Source organism: Lissotriton vulgaris, chromosome 11, assembly GCF_964263255.1.
Source record: "Lissotriton vulgaris chromosome 11, aLisVul1.2, whole genome shotgun sequence".
In the NCBI taxonomy this organism is placed as follows: domain Eukaryota; kingdom Metazoa; phylum Chordata; class Amphibia; order Caudata; family Salamandridae; genus Lissotriton; species Lissotriton vulgaris.
In genome coordinates, this window is record NC_141699.1 from 323892914 (window position 1) to 323913232 (window position 20319).

Sequence of the window (20319 nt, forward strand, 5' to 3'; positions counted from 1 at the left end):
GGTGCAGGGGGTGTCACTTTGACACCCTCTGGCACCCCCAAAACAGGCACAGGTGCCATGTGGCAGGCATACCTGCCCTAAGGGCAGGTCTGCCTGTCACATGACATAGGTGTGCATGCACACATGTGCATGCACACCGGAATCGGTTTTTTACCATCAAATTGGTTTTGATGGTAAAATACCGATTCGTTAAGGATCCTGGGACTCTGAAGAGTCCCACCTACATATGGGTGGCTTCAAATCGGTATATTTACCGATGTTTTATTTTACCGAATCGGTAAAATTACCGATTCGGTAATTTTACCGATTCGGTAAAATATTGCCCCCTACATGCCAAATTTTGTAAACCAGTCGGTAACGGCCGAAAATACCGATTTTCGGCCGTTACCGACCGACCTACATCTGGCCCTCAAAGTCTTAGGGGCAGATTTATAATGGTTGTGCGCCTCTTTTGTGCTGCTGTTGCTTCACTTTTATAATGCAGGAGAGATTTACAAGATGCACCATGTTGCAAGATAGCAGCTGCGGGTCGTGGAGGGATTTACGGTGGGGCAGGCAGGCGGGGAGGGGGAGAGGCAGGGTGGAGGGACCTAAACACTGGCATATGGATTATTGCAGGTAAGTACACAATTTAATGTGCGTAAAGTTTCATGTGGGCTTTTTGTTGCAGGGTGGGCAGTCGTTTGCATGAAAGCCCTGTAATACTATCACTATCACAGTAAAATTAAGAACATTTTACTGAATCATCTTTATAGCATTGCTGAATCAAATTCTTACTGTTATTGATTTACTGTTTGGTAATAGTGGTTAATAACATTTTTTATTATATTTTACCACAGATTCAACTGCAGATTATTTAGAAATTAGACAATGCCATCTAAGGATAGAATCCGAAAGGCTACGAAACGTCAAAGACAGCAGATTACTAAATGCTTGCAGCAGTCCTCTACATTAAAATTATCTCAACGCACGAAGAAAGCTCCGGGTAAGAGAACGAAATCATTCCTTAGAAACATTTGTAGAAACAAAAGTATAACTACAGAACAAGTTTTAGTCCAGAAAAAGAGAGCCAATTTAAATGGAAAGGAAAGGCCCGTCGAAAAAGTTTCTGCTAGAGCAGGAGATAACTCTGTGCATGGCAGTAGAAGGGAAAATACATTCAGGGACATTCGTAGGCGAATGTTCCGCAACAGGGTAATTGTCAATTTGCTAAAACAATTTAAGAAAGGTCAACAGAAAGTGGCATTTTATAAGAAAAAGACAAATGTAGAGAAAATTATTGATCAGGCTTTCGAAATTAAGCGAAAGTTATTTATTTTGGTAATTAATAGAATTAGGAAACTAAACAAGGTAATCTATGTTTTCAAATCAAATAGTAGATGGAAGAGAGAAGTTAATAGAAATAATTTTTGTGAAGTTTTCCTAGGAGAATGGATGCATAGTTCAAATAGTGAGGCATTTTTTAATGAGGAGAGTTATTTTCAGGACAATGATTTGGTGCATGCAGTTGACAGCAGTGGTCGAGCATATGAGGTAAAAGATGGTTGTCCGGTTGAAAAAGAAATACTTGTGTCTGCAGATGCAGAAGAGGTGTTAAGTGATGAGGTTTTAGGGAGACGTCCTAAGGGAACAGTGTACACCTGGAAGTGTAGTTCTATTTGCAGTGTGCAACAGGATTCCATCAATTTGCTTTGTGATTTTATACAGACATTTAATAAGAAAAGTTTAAAACAAAAAATAAAGTTGTTGCAAGATTTAGATCCTTGCAGAGTGAGAAAAGTGACAGGTTTGCATGGTCATTCACTGGCTTGTCTTTCTAGGAGAGTATGCCAGAGTGTTTTTCATCATTTCAGGATGCTAGCAGTGCATCATAATAAAGTGAGGAAATTAGTTAGAATGTTGTATTATGCTAAGAGTCCAGCAATTATGCTTAAAAAATTAAGCAGAGCTCTTTTGCATGGTTCTGAAGTAGATGTGAAGAATATTTGTCAAGAAATTGAGTTCTGTTACTTTGCTGGTAAAGAGAACAATGTTGATATTGAACCACTAGAAGAAGGTAATGTGGAAGACAGTGTACAGGTTTTCAGTACACATAAGTTTCACAAGGAAATTTCCACGTTTATGGTGAAAACATGTGAGAGGCCTAATTTCACTTGTGTGTGTTCTCGACGGACTTATTATAAGAATCAGACTAAGTTAGTGGATTTATATGCAAAAAGTGATATGGAAAACAATAGTGAATGGAAGGATTTTGTCACATACTTGATGGTAGAAAATTGTTTTGATTTGGGAACAGACCAACGTATGTGTACTTATTGCTATAACAAATTAAACCAAAACCAGATGCCTGCTAGAGCGGTTTATAATAATCTGGAATTAGATGTAATTCCTTCTGAATTGAAGGATTTAAATACTTATGAATCTATTTTGATTCAAAGTGTCCATCCCTTTCAGGCTATTGTACGAATGGAGCCAAAGACAGGGAAGTTGCCTCCATCAGATTTACAGAGAGGATTAAAGGGAAGGGTTGTTTATTTGCCTTTGGATTTGAAGAAAAACATTAATACAATTGGAGTAGAGAAAGTGGAAGAGGAACCTCTGGTTATCATAGTTAATGGTGTTCCGACAAAGAGTAAGAAAATCTGGCAAGATTTAGTGGATGTTAGGAAAGTCAAAAAGGCAACATTGTACTTGATATAAAATAATGAGTACTACAAGAATGTATGTGTTGCAGAAGAGGAAGTAAGTGAAGAAGAGGACAGCCATTTGTGTCCTGGACAAATTGAGAAAGTAGAAGCCTCTAAAAAGGAAGAAATATATGAACATTATAGTGTTCATCCTTTGCATTCCAAGGAAGTCATGGGGAATGCTATTGATTTGTTTCAAATGAAACAAGCCAAAGGGAGTCCCATTAGTGTTTGGGAGGAAAGTTTGGAAGCTCGGTGTTTCCCACAGTTATTTCCCACAGGTCGAGGAGGACGATATGATGAGCGACCTGTTCAAATTCCTGCTTCAGAATACCGGACTTTACGATTGTATGCAGAAGATCCTAGGTTTCGTCAATGCATTCCCTATTTATTTCATCTACTGTTTGAAAGTGATCTCTCTGGATTGTCTTATGCAGTGAACCACATCTTGAAAAGTGGCGTACAACTGCGAAATATCTCGGCAAGGGACTTTATGGATAAAGTCAATGTGCAAGACAGTATTTTGGATTCTCACCTGATTAATCTGATGGCATGTCAGCGTGGTACTAATGAGTATTGGTACCATCGTCATGGTGACTTAAAATGTATGCTGAGGAACTTAGGAACTCCCACATGGTTCCTCACTCTCAGCTGTGCTGAGTATGGCTGGGAAGACTTACTTGAATTTCAACGAGAGGCAAATGGAAACATTGAAAATATCGAATTCAAGACACCCGGAGAACTGTGCTCTTTGGATCCAGTGAATGTATGCAGGTACTTCAATCATAGATTTGAAGCTATGATGTCTTTCATCATGAACAAGAAAATTTCCACCTCTTGGAGAGGTGTTGGATTTCTTCTGGAGAAAGGAGTATCAAGCAATAGGAGCTCCTCATATACATATGCTGCTATGGATCAAAGATGCACCCAAATTTGGAACAGATCTGGATGACTTAGTGATGAGTTTCATAGAACAGTATGCTACATGTGCTGTTCCAAAGACAAACGAAGACAAAAGTCTAAGAGAACAAGTTTTACGATTTCAAAGCCATCGTTGTGGAAAGTACTGTCGTCGTAAATTCAGAAACAAGGACAAGTACTACACCAAATGTCGTTTTGCATTTCCACGGTCGGTGATATCAAAAGGAAGAGTTAACAATTTGATGTCTTCGCTGCGACATAATGTGACGAGGAAATCACCCAAAAACACATACAATTTGAAAAGAAACGAAGAGTCCAAGTACATTAACGACTACAACCCAGTGATTTTGTCCATGTGGAATGCTAACATGGATATACAGTTTGTGGCTGACAACTGTATGGCTGTGGCTCGGTATGTGACGTCTTACATCACCAAAAAAGAAAAGACAGAATTGAAGGATATGTGGGAGGATATTTCCCATGAAAAGAGTCTCAGTAAGAAGTTGTACAGTTTCAGTCTGAAGATGTTGTCGCATCGAGAAATCGGAGCTTCCGAATGTTCTGACCGGTTATCTTCAGCAAGTCTCTATGCCAAATCTAGGAGTATCATTTGGGCGAGTCTTGGTCTTGCTGCAACGCGTAATCGAGTTCTGAAATCTGTACGGGAAATTGAGTATTTGGCGGAGAAGGAGCCAAACAGTACAGATATTTTGAAGACCAACATGTTGGATACATATTATCCAAATAGAAGCAGTCACCTGGAGAATGTTTGTCTGTATGATGTTCTTCAAAATTACGTTTTCAAGAGGAACATCAAAGAAGATATTGATAAAGGAGTGTATGCTGTAATTGGAAGTGACTGCAAACAAAACAGGTGATGGACCGAATGTGGATCAATGTCACACATTCATCCCAGTCAAAAGATCTGGGCCCAAATCCATCGTTTTTTTGCACTCCACACCACCCTGGGTTATACAATGGCGATATGCAAATCAGCTCTGACCCTGTGCCCCATGGGAACAGTCCAGTCCGAACTACAAAAGCCATGTCCTTCCCAGAACGGAATCAAGCATCCGAGGACCGGACCGGTTTCGAGGTAACACCTCTCATCAGCCCGGCTAGCTTGACTCCAGTGGTGTGGAGTGCCTGGGACCCACGTCTGAGCATCCCCAGCGCACTTATGGCGGCAATTGCAAACAAAACAGGTGATGGACCGAATGTGGATCAATGTCACACATTCATCCCAGTCAAAAGATCTGGGCCCAAATCCATCGTTTTTTTGCACTCCACACCACCCTGGGTTAGACAATGGCGATATGCAAATCAGCTCTGACCCTGTGCCCCATGGGAACAGTCCAGTCCGAACTACAAAAGCCATGTCCTTCCCAGAACGGAATCAAGCATCCGAGGACCGGACCGGTTTCGAGGTAACACCTCTCATCAGCCCGGCTAGCTTGACTCCAGTGGTGTGGAGTGCCTGGGACCCACGTCTGAGCATCCCCAGCGCACTTATGGCGGCAATTGCAAACAAAACAGGTGATGGACCGAATGTGGATCAATGTCACACATTCATCCCAGTCAAAAGATCTGGGCCCAAATCCATCGTTTTTTTGCACTCCACACCACCCTGGGTTAGACAATGGCGATATGCAAATCAGCTCTGACCCTGTGCCCCATGGGAACAGTCCAGTCCGAACTACAAAAGCCATGTCCTTCCCAGAACGGAATCAAGCATCCGAGGACCGGACCGGTTTCGAGGTAACACCTCTCATCAGCCCGGCTAGCTTGACTCCAGTGGTGTGGAGTGCCTGGGACCCACGTCTGAGCATCCCCAGCGCACTTATGGCGGCAATTGCAAACAAAACAGGTGATGGACCGAATGTGGATCAATGTCACACATTCATCCCAGTCAAAAGATCTGGGCCCAAATCCATCGTTTTTTTGCACTCCACACCACCCTGGGTTAGACAATGGCGATATGCAAATCAGCTCTGACCCTGTGCCCCATGGGAACAGTCCAGTCCGAACTACAAAAGCCATGTCCTTCCCAGAACGGAATCAAGCATCCGAGGACCGGACCGGTTTCGAGGTAACACCTCTCATCAGCCCGGCTAGCTTGACTCCAGTGGTGTGGAGTGCCTGGGACCCACGTCTGAGCATCCCCAGCGCACTTATGGCGGCAATTGCAAACAAAACAGGTGATGGACCGAATGTGGATCAATGTCACACATTCATCCCAGTCAAAAGATCTGGGCCCAAATCCATCGTTTTTTTGCACTCCACACCACCCTGGGTTAGACAATGGCGATATGCAAATCAGCTCTGACCCTGTGCCCCATGGGAACAGTCCAGTCCGAACTACAAAAGCCATGTCCTTCCCAGAACGGAATCAAGCATCCGAGGACCGGACCGGTTTCGAGGTAACACCTCTCATCAGCCCGGCTAGCTTGACTCCAGTGGTGTGGAGTGCCTGGGACCCACGTCTGAGCATCCCCAGCGCACTTATGGCGGCAATTGCAAACAAAACAGGTGATGGACCGAATGTGGATCAATGTCACACATTCATCCCAGTCAAAAGATCTGGGCCCAAATCCATCATTTTTTTGCACTCCACACCACCCTGGGTTAGACAATGGCGATATGCAAATCAGCTCTGACCCTGTGCCCCATGGGAACAGTCCAGTCCGAACTACAAAAGCCATGTCCTTCCCAGAACGGAATCAAGCATCCGAGGACCGGACCGGTTTCGAGGTAACACCTCTCATCAGCCCGGCTAGCTTGACTCCAGTGGTGTGGAGTGCCTGGGACCCACGTCTGAGCATCCCCAGCGCACTTATGGCGGCAATTGCAAACAAAACAGGTGATGGACCGAATGTGGATCAATGTCACACATTCATCCCAGTCAAAAGATCTGGGCCCAAATCCATCGTTTTTTTGCACTCCACACCACCCTGGGTTAGACAATGGCGATATGCAAATCAGCTCTGACCCTGTGCCCCATGGGAACAGTCCAGTCCGAACTACAAAAGCCATGTCCTTCCCAGAACGGAATCAAGCATCCGAGGACCGGACCGGTTTCGAGGTAACACCTCTCATCAGCCCGGCTAGCTTGACTCCAGTGGTGTGGAGTGCCTGGGACCCACGTCTGAGCATCCCCAGCGCACTTATGGCGGCAATTGCAAACAAAACAGGTGATGGACCGAATGTGGATCAATGTCACACATTCATCCCAGTCAAAAGATCTGGGCCCAAATCCATTGTTTTTTTGCACTCCACACCACCCTGGGTTAGACAATGGCGATATGCAAATCAGCTCTGACCCTGTGCCCCATGGGAACAGTCCAGTCCGAACTACAAAAGCTATGTCCTTCCCAGAACGGAATCAAGCATCCGAGGACCGGACCGGTTTCGAGGTAACACCTCTCATCAGCCCGGCTAGCTTGACTCCAGTGGTGTGGAGTGCCTGGGACCCACGTCTGAGCATCCCCAGCGCACTTATGGCGGCAATTGCAAACAAAACAGGTGATGGACCGAATGTGGATCAATGTCACACATTCATCCCAGTCAAAAGATCTGGGCCCAAATCCATCGTTTTTTTGCACTCCACACCACCCTGGGTTAGACAATGGCGATATGCAAATCAGCTCTGACCCTGTGCCCCATGGGAACAGTCCAGTCCGAACTACAAAAGCCATGTCCTTCCCAGAACGGAATCAAGCATCCGAGGACCGGACCGGTTTCGAGGTAACACCTCTCATCAGCCCGGCTAGCTTGACTCCAGTGGTGTGGAGTGCCTGGGACCCACGTCTGAGCATCCCCAGCGCACTTATGGCGGCAATTGCAAACAAAACAGGTGATGGACCGAATGTGGATCAATGTCACACATTCATCCCAGACAAAAGATCTGGGCCCAAATCCATCGTTTTTTTGCACCCCACACCACCCTGGGTTAGACAATGGCGATATGCAAATCAGCTCTGACCCTGTGCCCCATGGGAACAGTCCAGTCCGAACTACAAAAGCCATGTCCTTCCCAGAACGGAATCAAGCATCCGAGGACCGGACCGGTTTCGAGGTAACACCTCTCATCAGCCCGGCTAGCTTGACTCCAGTGGTGTGGAGTGCCTGGGACCCACGTCTGAGCATCCCCAGCGCACTTATGGCGGCAATTGCAAACAAAACAGGTGATGGACCGAATGTGGATCAATGTCACACATTCATCCCAGTCAAAAGATCTGGGCCCAAATCCATCGTTTTTTTGCACTCCACACCACCCTGGGTTAGACAATGGCGATATGCAAATCAGCTCTGACCCTAATTGGAAGTGAGGGATGTCTGGTCAAGCAAAGAAAATGTCATTTGGTAAATCATCGAAAATTGGATTGCGAATCTCCAGAAAGAAAATAGTTTTTCTCTTTAGCTCTTTTGCTACTTTTCAAGCCTTGGCGTGCAGAAGAGGAACTGCTTGGGGATTTCCTGTGTTACGAAGACTCTTTCAATGCAGCCAAGGAGTCCATAGAATGTCCTGTTTTACCAAAATATCTAGGAATGTTGAATGCAGAAATCGAGCAGGAAGCAACAATTGCAGCTGAGATTGCTAGAGACAGTTCTCAGGACAGTCAGAGTTCTGTTTCATTGAGTCAGGATCCACTAGGAGAACCAGTTATCGAAAATGAAGCTGCCACTGCCATGGTTGAAGTGGAAAGAGCCATGGCACATGCTCAGGAGGATGCGGTTAACTTAGAAGATTTGGAAAGACAACTCAACGTTGAGCAGAGGAAAATATATGACGAAGTTACCAACCAAATTGAGCATGGATTAAGTCATGAGAAGAAAGAGTGCTCATGTACGTCGTTGAAGCCTGTCCGACTATATGTGAGTAGAGAAGCAGGAACTAGAAAAAGTTTCCTTATTAAAGCAATTTCATGTTATCTGCACAAAAGGACTGAGTCATCGCTGTCTTGTATTGTGACCGCTCCAACTGGACTGGCAGCTCATAACATTAAAGGGATTACTTTGCATCGGCTACTGATGCTGCCAGTGGAGCATGATAACAAATTACAATACCACAAGTTATCTGGGGATGCTTGTTGTGAAGTATCTAGAGTGTTGAAGAAGATGAAACTTCTTATCATTGACGAAGTAAGCATGGTTTCCAATGTCATGCTTGCCTTTGTGCATTTGAGAATGCAGGAAGTTCTTAAAACAGAGTATGATGTGTTATTCGGTGGCAAACACATCATTGTTTTTGGTGATCTTCTGCAGCTGACACAAGTGAAAGGACAACCAGTGTTTAAACTGCTTACACATGAAGATACCAAGAAGTGCCTAGGGAGCATTGGCAACGTTAACATATGGTTAAACTTCAGTTATGCTGAGCTGCGTGAAAATATGCATCAGGCGAAGGACGAAGATTACAAGAATATTCTACAAGATGTTAGAATCGGGAAAGTGACTGAGGGTGGGAAAGAAGCTTTACATGCACGATTACTGACAAATTTATATCCAGAAGAAGACGTTTTGCCAGAGGATATTTTTCAGAAAATTACTGTGAAGAAATCTGGAATATGTTTGATGCCAACTCTTGCAGAATGTTCCATCTTCAACAACAAAATGTTGAATTTAGAAAAACAAGAGATTGTGAAACTGGAAGCTATTGACAAAATAGAGCATATGGGAGCAACAATTATTTTGTCTGAGAATTCGAAAACTAAATTGGATTCATTAGAGAAGACTATATCTAAAACTGCGGGTTTTGAAAAGACTCTGAATGTGTGCTTAAATTGCCGTATCATTTTGAGAAGGAATTTACATGTTGAAAGAGGTCTGGTAAATGGATCAATGGGTAATGTTGTTGATTTTGAGAAATACAGATGTAGAGATGGAATTGAATTTTTAAAAATTAAATTTGATGGCATTAAGGAAGTACAGCTAATTGGTCGTTGCACAGCAAGGTTTTTGCTTGTAAAAGACTTATATGTTCGCCGTAAGCAGTTTCCTGTTTGCTTGGCATATGCGGTGACAATTCATAAATCGCAAGGCTTAAGTGTAGACACTGCTTTAGTGAATATTGGCAGTTCTGTGTTCAAAGAGGGTATGGCTTATGTAGCATTGTCACGAGTCAGAACTTTATCGGGACTGTACTTGATTGACTGTGATGTCACAAACATTTGTGCGGATCTAGATTGTGTTAAGGAATACAATAGGTTAAGAAGAGAGTATGCGCCACATTTGCCTCCATATCCTTTGTTTGAGAAACGTGTGGTAGGCCGGAAACAAAGAAATATCAGTAATAGTAGGGAGGTTGAAGCAAAACGACCAAAAGTCGATGAACCAAAAATTGTAAGCAGGAATAAAATGAATTCTGTTGAAAATGTTGTTGGTTTTCAATTTGAAAATAGTTCTGGTGTCAACTGCTATGCTAATGTAGTTGTTAATGTTCTCTTTTCACTAGAGACTTTAAAAGAACAGATTGTGATCAATTCTGAACAAAGTTTATGCTGTTTGTTGAATTCTGTGTTAGAGAAATGTAGTGCTGATAGAACAAGAGTAGAAAGTGTGTCTGAAATTCGTTTTCTGTTAGACGAATGTTCAGGTCAAACACAATTCTCTGAAAATATTCAGCAGGATTGTCAGGAGTTTTTAATGTATATGCTTGATGTATTGCAAGATGAGGGTGTAGATGTAGATTATCTGTTTGGCCTTTCTTATCTATGGCAGCATGACTGCGAGAACTGTAGGCTATCAAGTACTACTAGTGTAGACTCAGAAAGATTTATATATTTAACTTTGCCTGACAGTAAATCAGTATCCTTTAATAAGCTAGTAAAGGCAGCCAATCAAAACATGGAGTGTAGCCAATGTAAGTCTGCAATGCTGTCCACGTTAATTTTTCGAAGTTATGGCCAGTATGTCATTTTAATGTTCCAACGATGTAGGCCTGATGGAACTAAATTGACAACTTTAATTAATAATTTTGTGGCTTCGCAGTTGTCAATATCAGGAAGGACTTTTATAACTACAGCAATTATATATCATGACGGTCCTTCAACTACTTCAGGACATTATACAGCTTATTTAAAATCTGGAAACGGCTGGTCATTCTGCAATGATTCTGTTTTAACTTTCAAAAAAAGATTGCCTTTCCACCTTCTAAATTCTTACCTGGTGTTCTTACAACCAAAATTTTAGGAAAGGAATCTTGGGATTTGTTTAGAGGAATTTCCAGAGGTTCTAATGGCTCCTACTCTATATGGCCTTGTGGATAATTGTAGTACAGAGCGAAAACTGTTTGTGTTTATAAGCTAAGTCAAGCAGCAGATCAAAATAAGGAGTAGAGGAAATGTAAGTCTGCAATGCTGTCCATATTATTTATGGAAACTTATGGGTGAAATGCCATTTTACAATTTCAACTACATAAACTGGATGAAAAAAAGTTGTTAAGTCTAATTAAAAATGTTTTGGCTACACAGTCATCGATTTCAGGAAGAACATTTGCAACTGCAGCTATTATATATTATGATGGTCCTTTGACAACATCTGGATATTACACAGCTTATTTGAAATATAAAAAAGGCTAGTCTTTCAGCAAACATTACCAATTGAGTATGAAGCAATGTTGCCTTTTGACTTGTTTACTGAAGTGAGAATTTAGGGTAGGTAATTGGACTATAATGATTCTAGGTGTTGCTGTAATTTAGTGTGCTGTTTTAAATTGCTTTGTATGTCTCATTTTTCTTAAAACGATGGAGTTTATCTTTCAGAAAGTGGCGGGCAGAAAATAGTAACAGCACAACAGAGTATAAGCTGTTCATAGGACATCCTTTGACGTCATAGAAAGTAAGTTACTTTTGAGGAGTTCTGATTTCTGATTAGTTATATTATTTTGGGTTTTTTAAACACAATCATTTTGATTGTGTTTTTTTTCCCTGCTGTTATATGATGAATACCCTCAACTCACTGTTTTCAGTGAAATTTGATATTTTCTGATAACAGCAAAAATAAACCATTAAATATGTATAATTAATTTTGTACTTTGAATTGTGATTTATAATATGTATTCATTTTGTCTCATGCTCACTCTTTTTTTACTACCTTGTATTAATTTACATTTTTTTGTTCTTTCTTACACAGATTAAAAGTATAAAAATGATAATTGACTACATTAATGACAATTATAAGGTAAGTGTTTAGTACTCTTTACGTTACATGTCTATCACATTTAACTTTTATTAGTTCCACTGCTTCATTTCTTTAACCCTTAGTTTCCTGCCTTTGCTACTTCCTTCATTTCTTTTTCTATTACTTATTTATACTACTCTTTTCACTCCTTTTATCAGTCCCTCTTTCAACAGTAACTGTGTGTTACTCCCTCTATTTATCTTTCTTTTCACATTACTCTCTTTTTATTTACTCGTCTTTTTTTAAAAAAAATATTTTTTTTTAGTTCGCTTCCGGTTCGCGTACCGGCGCGCGAACCGGGAAGCGAATCAAAAGAAATAGAGGATGCTAGAGTGCTAAACATTCTAGCAATTTTTCTTAAAAGGGAAGGTAGTCCTGAAAAGAACTTTTTTTTATTATTTTTGTTGTTTTATATTTTTTTTGTGTTTTTTGGAGGGAGGGGAAACAAAAATGATTCATTACAAAGGGCTCAACAGGAGCAACGAAAAAAAAAGAAAATGTAGTTTCTGGGACGTTTTGAACATTGATGATGTTCATATGCTCTATTTATTAGAGTAACACTCCTCTCTCCACATGAAATTAATTTGCCACAAGCTAAACATGTCATTTTCATCTGTCCAAAGTTCTTCTGAAGATTTGGGACCGTTTCCCTTGCCTCTGATTCTGTCATTGCCAGTTCATTGGTGGATGTACTGGCAGGTCGGGGGTTATCCACCAAATCTCGAATTTGGGCAGCACTATAATTAATCGGGTGCCACCTCTCCATATGACGATGCATGGTATAATTACCATAAATATATTTTTTTCGGTTCCTCTGGAGAGTACATCGTGGCAGATGAGGCAGGTAACGTACATGGCATTTACTTTTTTTCATGTGGAGGAAATGAAAAAAATTGCCAAATAAAATTTTCTTTAATATGGGACGTCCTTGGCTTTTCTTTCAAAAACACCCTTGTCCCTTGCTCCTGTTCCACGTCTTCCTCTTCTTCCTACTCTTGTTGGAAGATGACCTGTGGAGTTGGTCCTCTCTTCCTTGGAGGTGGTGGTGGTGGTGGGGATCCACCAGCTGCAGCTACTACAGATGCCATGACTAAACAAGCAGAAACAGGTCTTTCTCTCATAAAAATGAAAGTCGGAGTGAGGAAAAAAGGTGGGACTTTCATCATTTGGGAAAAAAAATGTTCTAAACCAATGAAAAGTGGTTATTTTACGTCATATGATCAAGCGTTCCATCATTAGGAAACTAAAAGTAAAATGAACCAATGAAAAGGTTTATGAACTAGTCACATGACCTGTTATCCTTACGTTACGCGCTCCGCGCCTCGGATCGTTTCCGGGGCTCTGCGTTTCGCGCCTTGGTTCGCGTTCCAGAACGCTTCCGGGTGCGCTAACGCGGTGCGTCATAAGGCGCATTACGCAGTAACGCGATACATTGCGATTACGCGACGCGTCACGATGTGGCTTTCTAACGCGGTACTTGCACTAACTGAACGTTTACCGGTTCGCGTACCGGCGGCGAAAAAATAAAAAATAATTTAAATTATAATATAAATAAAATTAAAAAAATATAATACAAAAATATATAAAATATATTTTTGAATTAGAATAAGAATACATTTTACAGCTTTTGATATTTGCTATTAAAAAACCATTGAAATTCACTGAAAAAACCATAGGTTATAGACCATATATAGCTAGGGATTAGCATTTACAAAACCTTGAAAATTCACTGAAAAAACCATAGGTTATAGACCACATATAGTTAGGGATTAGCATTTACAAAACCTTAATTTACTCGCACAAAACCATTGAAATTTGCATATATAGTTAGTTTCACTAACTATATATCGCGCACCCGCAATCCACTGCTGATGATGTCACATATTACATCATTCTTGACATGGTCAGTGACATCACTGATGACATCTCAAATGACATCACTGATGACATCACTGATGACATCTCAAATGACATCACTGATGACATCACTGATGACATCTCAAATGACATCACTGATGACATCTCAAATGACATCACTGATGACATCACTGATTACATCTTATTTGACATTACTGATCACATCACTGATGACATCATTCATGTGATAATACGATGAACCTCTTCAGACTCTAATATAACCTTAGATACACTCAATGTAAACAGACACTCACAGACTGTCACTCATCCATGGAGTTACTCACACACCTAGTCAGTCATGCAAAGAATCAATCACACCTCCATTTCCACAACTATACAGTTATACACTCCTTACTTATTCAAACATATACTAACACATATTTACTCTCTTATACAATCCCTGATACAAGTTCACAATGATCCATACAGCCACTCACACATTCACTGGCTCTTATGCACAGTAATTTATATATGTCAACTCTAACATGTACTGTGTTTTACATATGTACTTACTTTGACATGTAGCACTGAGAAATCCATTCAATCACCAATACACTCATGCAGACAGTCAACCGCCCATACAGCTGTTTCCACATGCACTTTGGAACGTTACCGGTTCGCGTACCGGCAGCGAAACAATAAAAAATAATTTAAATTATAATATAAATAAAATTAAAAAAATATATTACAAAAATATATAAAATATATTTTTGAATTAGAATAAGAATACATTTTACAGCTTTTGATATTTGCTTTTAAAAAACCATTGAAATTCACTGAAAAAACCATAGGTTATAGACCATATATAGCTAGGGATTAGCATTTACAAAACATTGAAAATTCACTGAAAAAACCATAGGTTATAGACCATATATAGTTAGGGATTAGCATTTACAAAACCTTAATTTACTCGCACAAAACCATTGAAATTCGCATATATAGTTAGTTGCACTAACTATATATCGCGCACCCGCAATCCACTGCTGATGATGTCACATATTACATCATTCATGACATGGTCAGTGACATCACTGATGACATCTCAAATGACATCACTGATGACATCACTGATGACATCTCAAATGACATCACTGATGACATCACTGATGACATCTCAAATGACATCACTGATGACATCTCAAATGACATCACTGATGACATCACTGATGACATCTCATTTGACATTACTGATCACATCACTGATGACATCATTCATGTGATAATACGATGAACCTCTTCAGACTCTAATATAACCTTAGATACACTCAGTGTAAACAGACACTCACAGACTGTCACTCATCCATGGAGTTACTCACACACCTAGTCAGTCATGCAAAGAATCAATCACACCTCCATTTCCACAACTATACAGTTATACACTCCTTACTTATTCAAACATATACTAACACATATTTATTCTCTTATACAATCCCTGATACAAGTTCACAATGATCCATACAGCCACTCACACATTCACTGGCTCTTATGCACAGTAATTTATATATGTCAACTCTCACATGTACTGTGTTTTACATATGTACTTACTTTGACATGTAGCACTGAGAAATCCATTCAATCACCAATACACTCATGCAGACAGTCAACCGCCCATACAGCTGTTTCCACATGCACTTTGGAACCCATACATATAGTGAATCAACTACTCACACATCTATGCACAGAGTCACACACCTCCCAGTCACCCACACACACACTCAGTCTCCCATACAAATACTTGGGCAACCAATCAATAACCCATATAGTTACTCATATAGCTACTGATCATCACATGCAGCAGTGTACAGAACAACAGACATAATGATGCACAAATTAAGACAGTTTAGTCACTAACCCATGCACTCAGTGAGACACATTAAATCACTCACTAATACAGTCAGTCATGCACCTACTAAATCCTTCATCCAGACACTTATACATCCACTCTTTCTTCAATATGTAAGACATATTTTAACTTTACAGAAACATACAGTCACTGAATGTTTTCATCAGTGATGTCATTTGAGATGTCATCAGTGATGTCATCAGTGATGTCATTTGAGATGTCATCAGTGATGTCACTGACCATGTCATGAATGATGTAATATGTGACATCATCAGCAGTGGATTGCGGGTGCGCGATATATAGTTAGTGCAACTAACTATATATGCGAATTTCAATGGTTTTGTGCGAGTAAATTAAGGTTTTGTAAATGCTAATCCCTAACTATATATGGTCTATAACCTATGCTTTTTTCAGTGAATTTTCAAGGTTTTGTAAATGCTAATCCCTAACTATATATGGTCTACAACCTATGGTTTTTTCAGTGAATATATATATATATATATATATATATATATATATATATATATATATATATATATATATATATATATATATATATATATATATATATATATTAGAACAGTTTTTCTCCAAGGGAAGAAAGTTGGTCACACCTTGTAAAACTCCTTAAAAGGCTGCTTTATTAATGGAACAACAAGCGACTTCAAGGCTGAGTCCTAACATGTTTCGTTCCTCCTGGAACTTTCTCAAAGGGTAAGCCTCGCTCTCTGACCTGTTTCACGCAACTCCACAGTTCGATGTTGCAGCATCCATTTCGTTTGCCTCCAGTGGCCTTTATTCAGGAATCACTTCCGTTTCGAAATGCGTTGTGGTACTTGTGGTTGCGCATCAGTTCTAGACCTTTTAAATGTGCAGTCCGGTGTTGTTTCAAGGTCTTCTTTCTTTAATTACGTGTCCAACTCTGTGTTTATATATATATATATATATATATATATTACCTACTGGCGGTCGCCAGTATGTATATATAGTTAGGACGGTTTACCATAGGAAATCCCCAACATTCTATTGGGAATAACTTTGGCCCTGGTTGATGAATCTTCGCAAATTTCTCAAAGAAGATGGCTCGCTCCGCTCCTTCCCTGAAAATTTGGGGGGGATTCGTCAAGTGGGGGCTGAGAAAAAAGGGGGGTCCCAAAACGTGTTTTCCCCATGTTAATTTCCATAGGACCTTTAGACTCAGCTACAGCTTGAACCGCTGAAGGGAATTACACCAAACTTGTCAAAATGGTAGTGTCTGGTATGCTGATCACGCTTTTGGCAAAATCGTGTAAATCCCTCCAGTGGTTCCTGAGAAAATTAGAAGAGAAATCAATTATATATCTATAAGCGCGAACACGTGCGCGCACCCCGCGATTTTTTGCGATTTCTTTTTTGGCCGGGGCTTGGGGGGGGCTTGGGGGGCTTCTCTCTTTTATTTTTATGTGTTTTATTTAGATTTCGAGGGTGCCCACTCCTCGTTTTACCCCCGAGATCACCGCCGCGGCCCGAGCCGCCTCAAGATGGCCGCCGCCGCCTGGTTGTGGGCGGGGCCGGGAGGACTTGGTTTCCGCTTCCCCCTGCCTGGGGGAAGCGTTCGATGTGTCCGCCCGGTACCGCCCGGTCTCCCGAACAAGAGAGCCTCAGCCGGACTGCAGTCTCGTGACTACCTCAGCAGCAGAGCACGGCCGCTTCCTCCGCTGCTGGGAGTTTGCTGTGAGTTTGTGGCTGCCGTGGAGCCGGGCGGGGAACAGCATCAGCAGGTAGGAGTGCCCGGGGAGGCAGCGGAACGGAGCTGCCGGGAGGAGCATGGATAACAAGCCCCTGCTGGAGCAGCGACCGCCCGCCTACAGCCCTGCGGGGCAGGAGGGCTACGGGCAGCACAGCTACGGGACCATTAACAAGCCGCCGGGCTTCCAGCCAGTCCAGCCGGGCTTCCAGGCGCCGCCTCCGTACCCCTACCCCAACGCCGTGGCCACAGGTTATGCAACTTCCTCACACACGGCAGAGTGGAATGAAGCGCTGTCGCAGCACTTACGGTCTCACCTCTCCGCACATGCCCCCGTGGGCGTGGGCGGGCGCCCACAGTAAGACACACACTCAGAAGGGTGGAGGGGGCATTGGTAGTGTCGGGAATGACTGCTGGGGACAGAGGCTCCTCCGCTCTCGCAGTGCTTGCGCTGTGTGTGGGGATCAGAGAATACTGGGGGGCTCTGAGGATTACACTCCTGGCAGTGCTGATGGTATTGTGGTAAGACCATAGGTCTGGCGGCAGGTGGAGGCTCTGAGGACGAGGAAGAGCTGACAGAAAGGCTGCAAGATTTCACAGATTCACTTTTTAGCTTGCCAGTTGCTATTATGGCGTGTTTATTCTAATTACTTGGGGCATTGATGGAGAATGGAGGGCATTGTAGTAGATAAGCTACCCGTGTAATAGCAGGAAAAGGAGTCCAGTTGTGTGAAGTGCTCATTAGCGATCGGCTGGAATTATCTCCATAACAATGTTTGCTTTCACTACAAGACTTCCAGTTAATTGCAATTATCGTGGGATGGCTATGAAGGGAGGGAAGACAGCAGGTGCTCGGCTTCTCTGGTCATGTGATGGTTTCTTTGCAGAAGCACTTCAGGCATAATCAACTGCATGTCTGCGTGCACGTGTGATAATGGAGACCCCCACCCCCTATAATCTCCCCCTATACCCGCTCTGCTGGGCCTCCCGTCTCCGCATGAGACACTATGCACTGTCTTCTTCTTTGTGAATCTCCAGCTCCATTACTCTGTGTTTCTGGAACATCACAAGGCCGGGCTACTATCCAGATACTTGGGTCCGCGCGCTGTTTCGCAGCTACCTATCATGTCGTGACAGGTTTATGATCTCATAAAACATAAGCACGTTGAATAGGCTGCTTTTTGCATTACTTTGCAAACATGATGTTTAAAAGGAAATACATCACGTCTAAGCTCTGTAGACTAATGTATCAACTGTAGGTAATATGTGCGTGACGCCATACCCAGGGGTTCGATTCCCGCCTATACCATTCAGCTTTTCATACTTCTGAGGTCGATAAAATTAAAATGACTACCATTATGCGGGGGTACGTTAAGGAAGTGATATTCCATCCCAAGATGTCATTCGGAGTGAAAGTGTGTGAGCTTTATTTTATACACACACTGTACGTTAAAGTTTCGAAATCGGGTTTAACAATCTGTTTTTGATGTCTGCATTTATTCAATGGATTTTTGTTGGATGGTGTGTATTTTTTTAAGCGATCCGTAATGGTGTGATTAACAGACACAAATTGAGAGTGCAAAGCAGTGGTGGCTGGTGACATTTAAAACACCCAGCCACCCTCCCACCCACTATTCATGCACCCCATCCATCCACCCACCCATCCATCCATCCTGCATCCATCCATCCTTCATGCATCAATTCATCCATCTATCATGCATGCATCCATCCATGCATCCACCCAACAATCATTCATCCATCATGCATCCAACCATCGTTCATGCATCAAAAATCGGATCCCTAGGGCTGCTCAGGTGGTCCCACAAGGATATTAACATATTTAAACGTTATCCGCTAATAGAATTAGCATTTTCAAAACCTTGCAAATTCACTGAAAAAAACATAGGTTTCTGGCCTTATTGAGTTAGGAATTAGCATTTAAAAAACCAATGAAATTCACTGAAAAAACCATAGGTTATACAGTATATATAGTTAGGAATTAGCCTTTAAAAAACCAATGAAATTCACTAAAAAAACCATAGGTTTTAGGCCTTATATAGTTAGGAATTAACATATAAAAAAACATTGAAATTCCTCCTATATAGTTAGCTGGACATTTTATTGACATAAAACCCAATGAAATTCCATATATAGTTAGTTGCACTAACTATATATCGCGCACCCGCAATCCACTGCTGATGATGTCACATATTACATCATTCATGACATGGTCAGTGACATCACTGATGACATCACTGATGACATCATCCAGTGACTGTGTGTTTCTGTAAAGTTTAAATATGTTTTACATATTGAAGAATGAGTGGATGTATAAGTGTCTGGATGAAGGATTTAGTAGGTGCGTGACTGACTGAGCGAGTGAATGAATGTGTCTTACTGAATGCATGGGTTAGTGACTAAACTGTCTGAAAGTGTGCATCAATATGTCTGTTGTTGTGCAAGCTGCTGCATGTGTTGATCAGTAGCTATATGAGTGGCTATATAGCTTATTGATTGGTTGCCCAAGTATTTGTATGGAAGACTGAGTGTGTGTGTAACTGGCTGGGAGGCGAGTGACTCTGTGCAGATCAATGTGTACTTGTATCAGTAATTGTATAAGAGAGTAAGTATGTGTTAGAATATGTTTGAAAAAGTAAGGTGTTATGTGTTTAACTGTATAGATGAGGAAATCGAAGTGTGATTGATTCTTTACAGGACTGACTAGGTGTGTGAGTAACTCCATGGATGAGTGGCAGTGTGTGAGTGTCTGCATAGGTGTATGAGTGCAAATGACAGTGTTGTAATAATGAGTGACTGTATGTACGAGTGATTGTATGGGTGAATGAGTGAATGTGTGCGTAGACGTAGGAATCAGTGAGTGCGTATGTAGTAACTGGTATTGGTGTGTCAAGATGTCATCAGTGATGTCATTTGAGATGACATCTCAAATGACACCACTGATGACATCAGTGATGTCATCAGTGATGTCACTGACCATGTCATGAATGATGTAATATGTGACATCATCAGCAGTGGATTGGGGG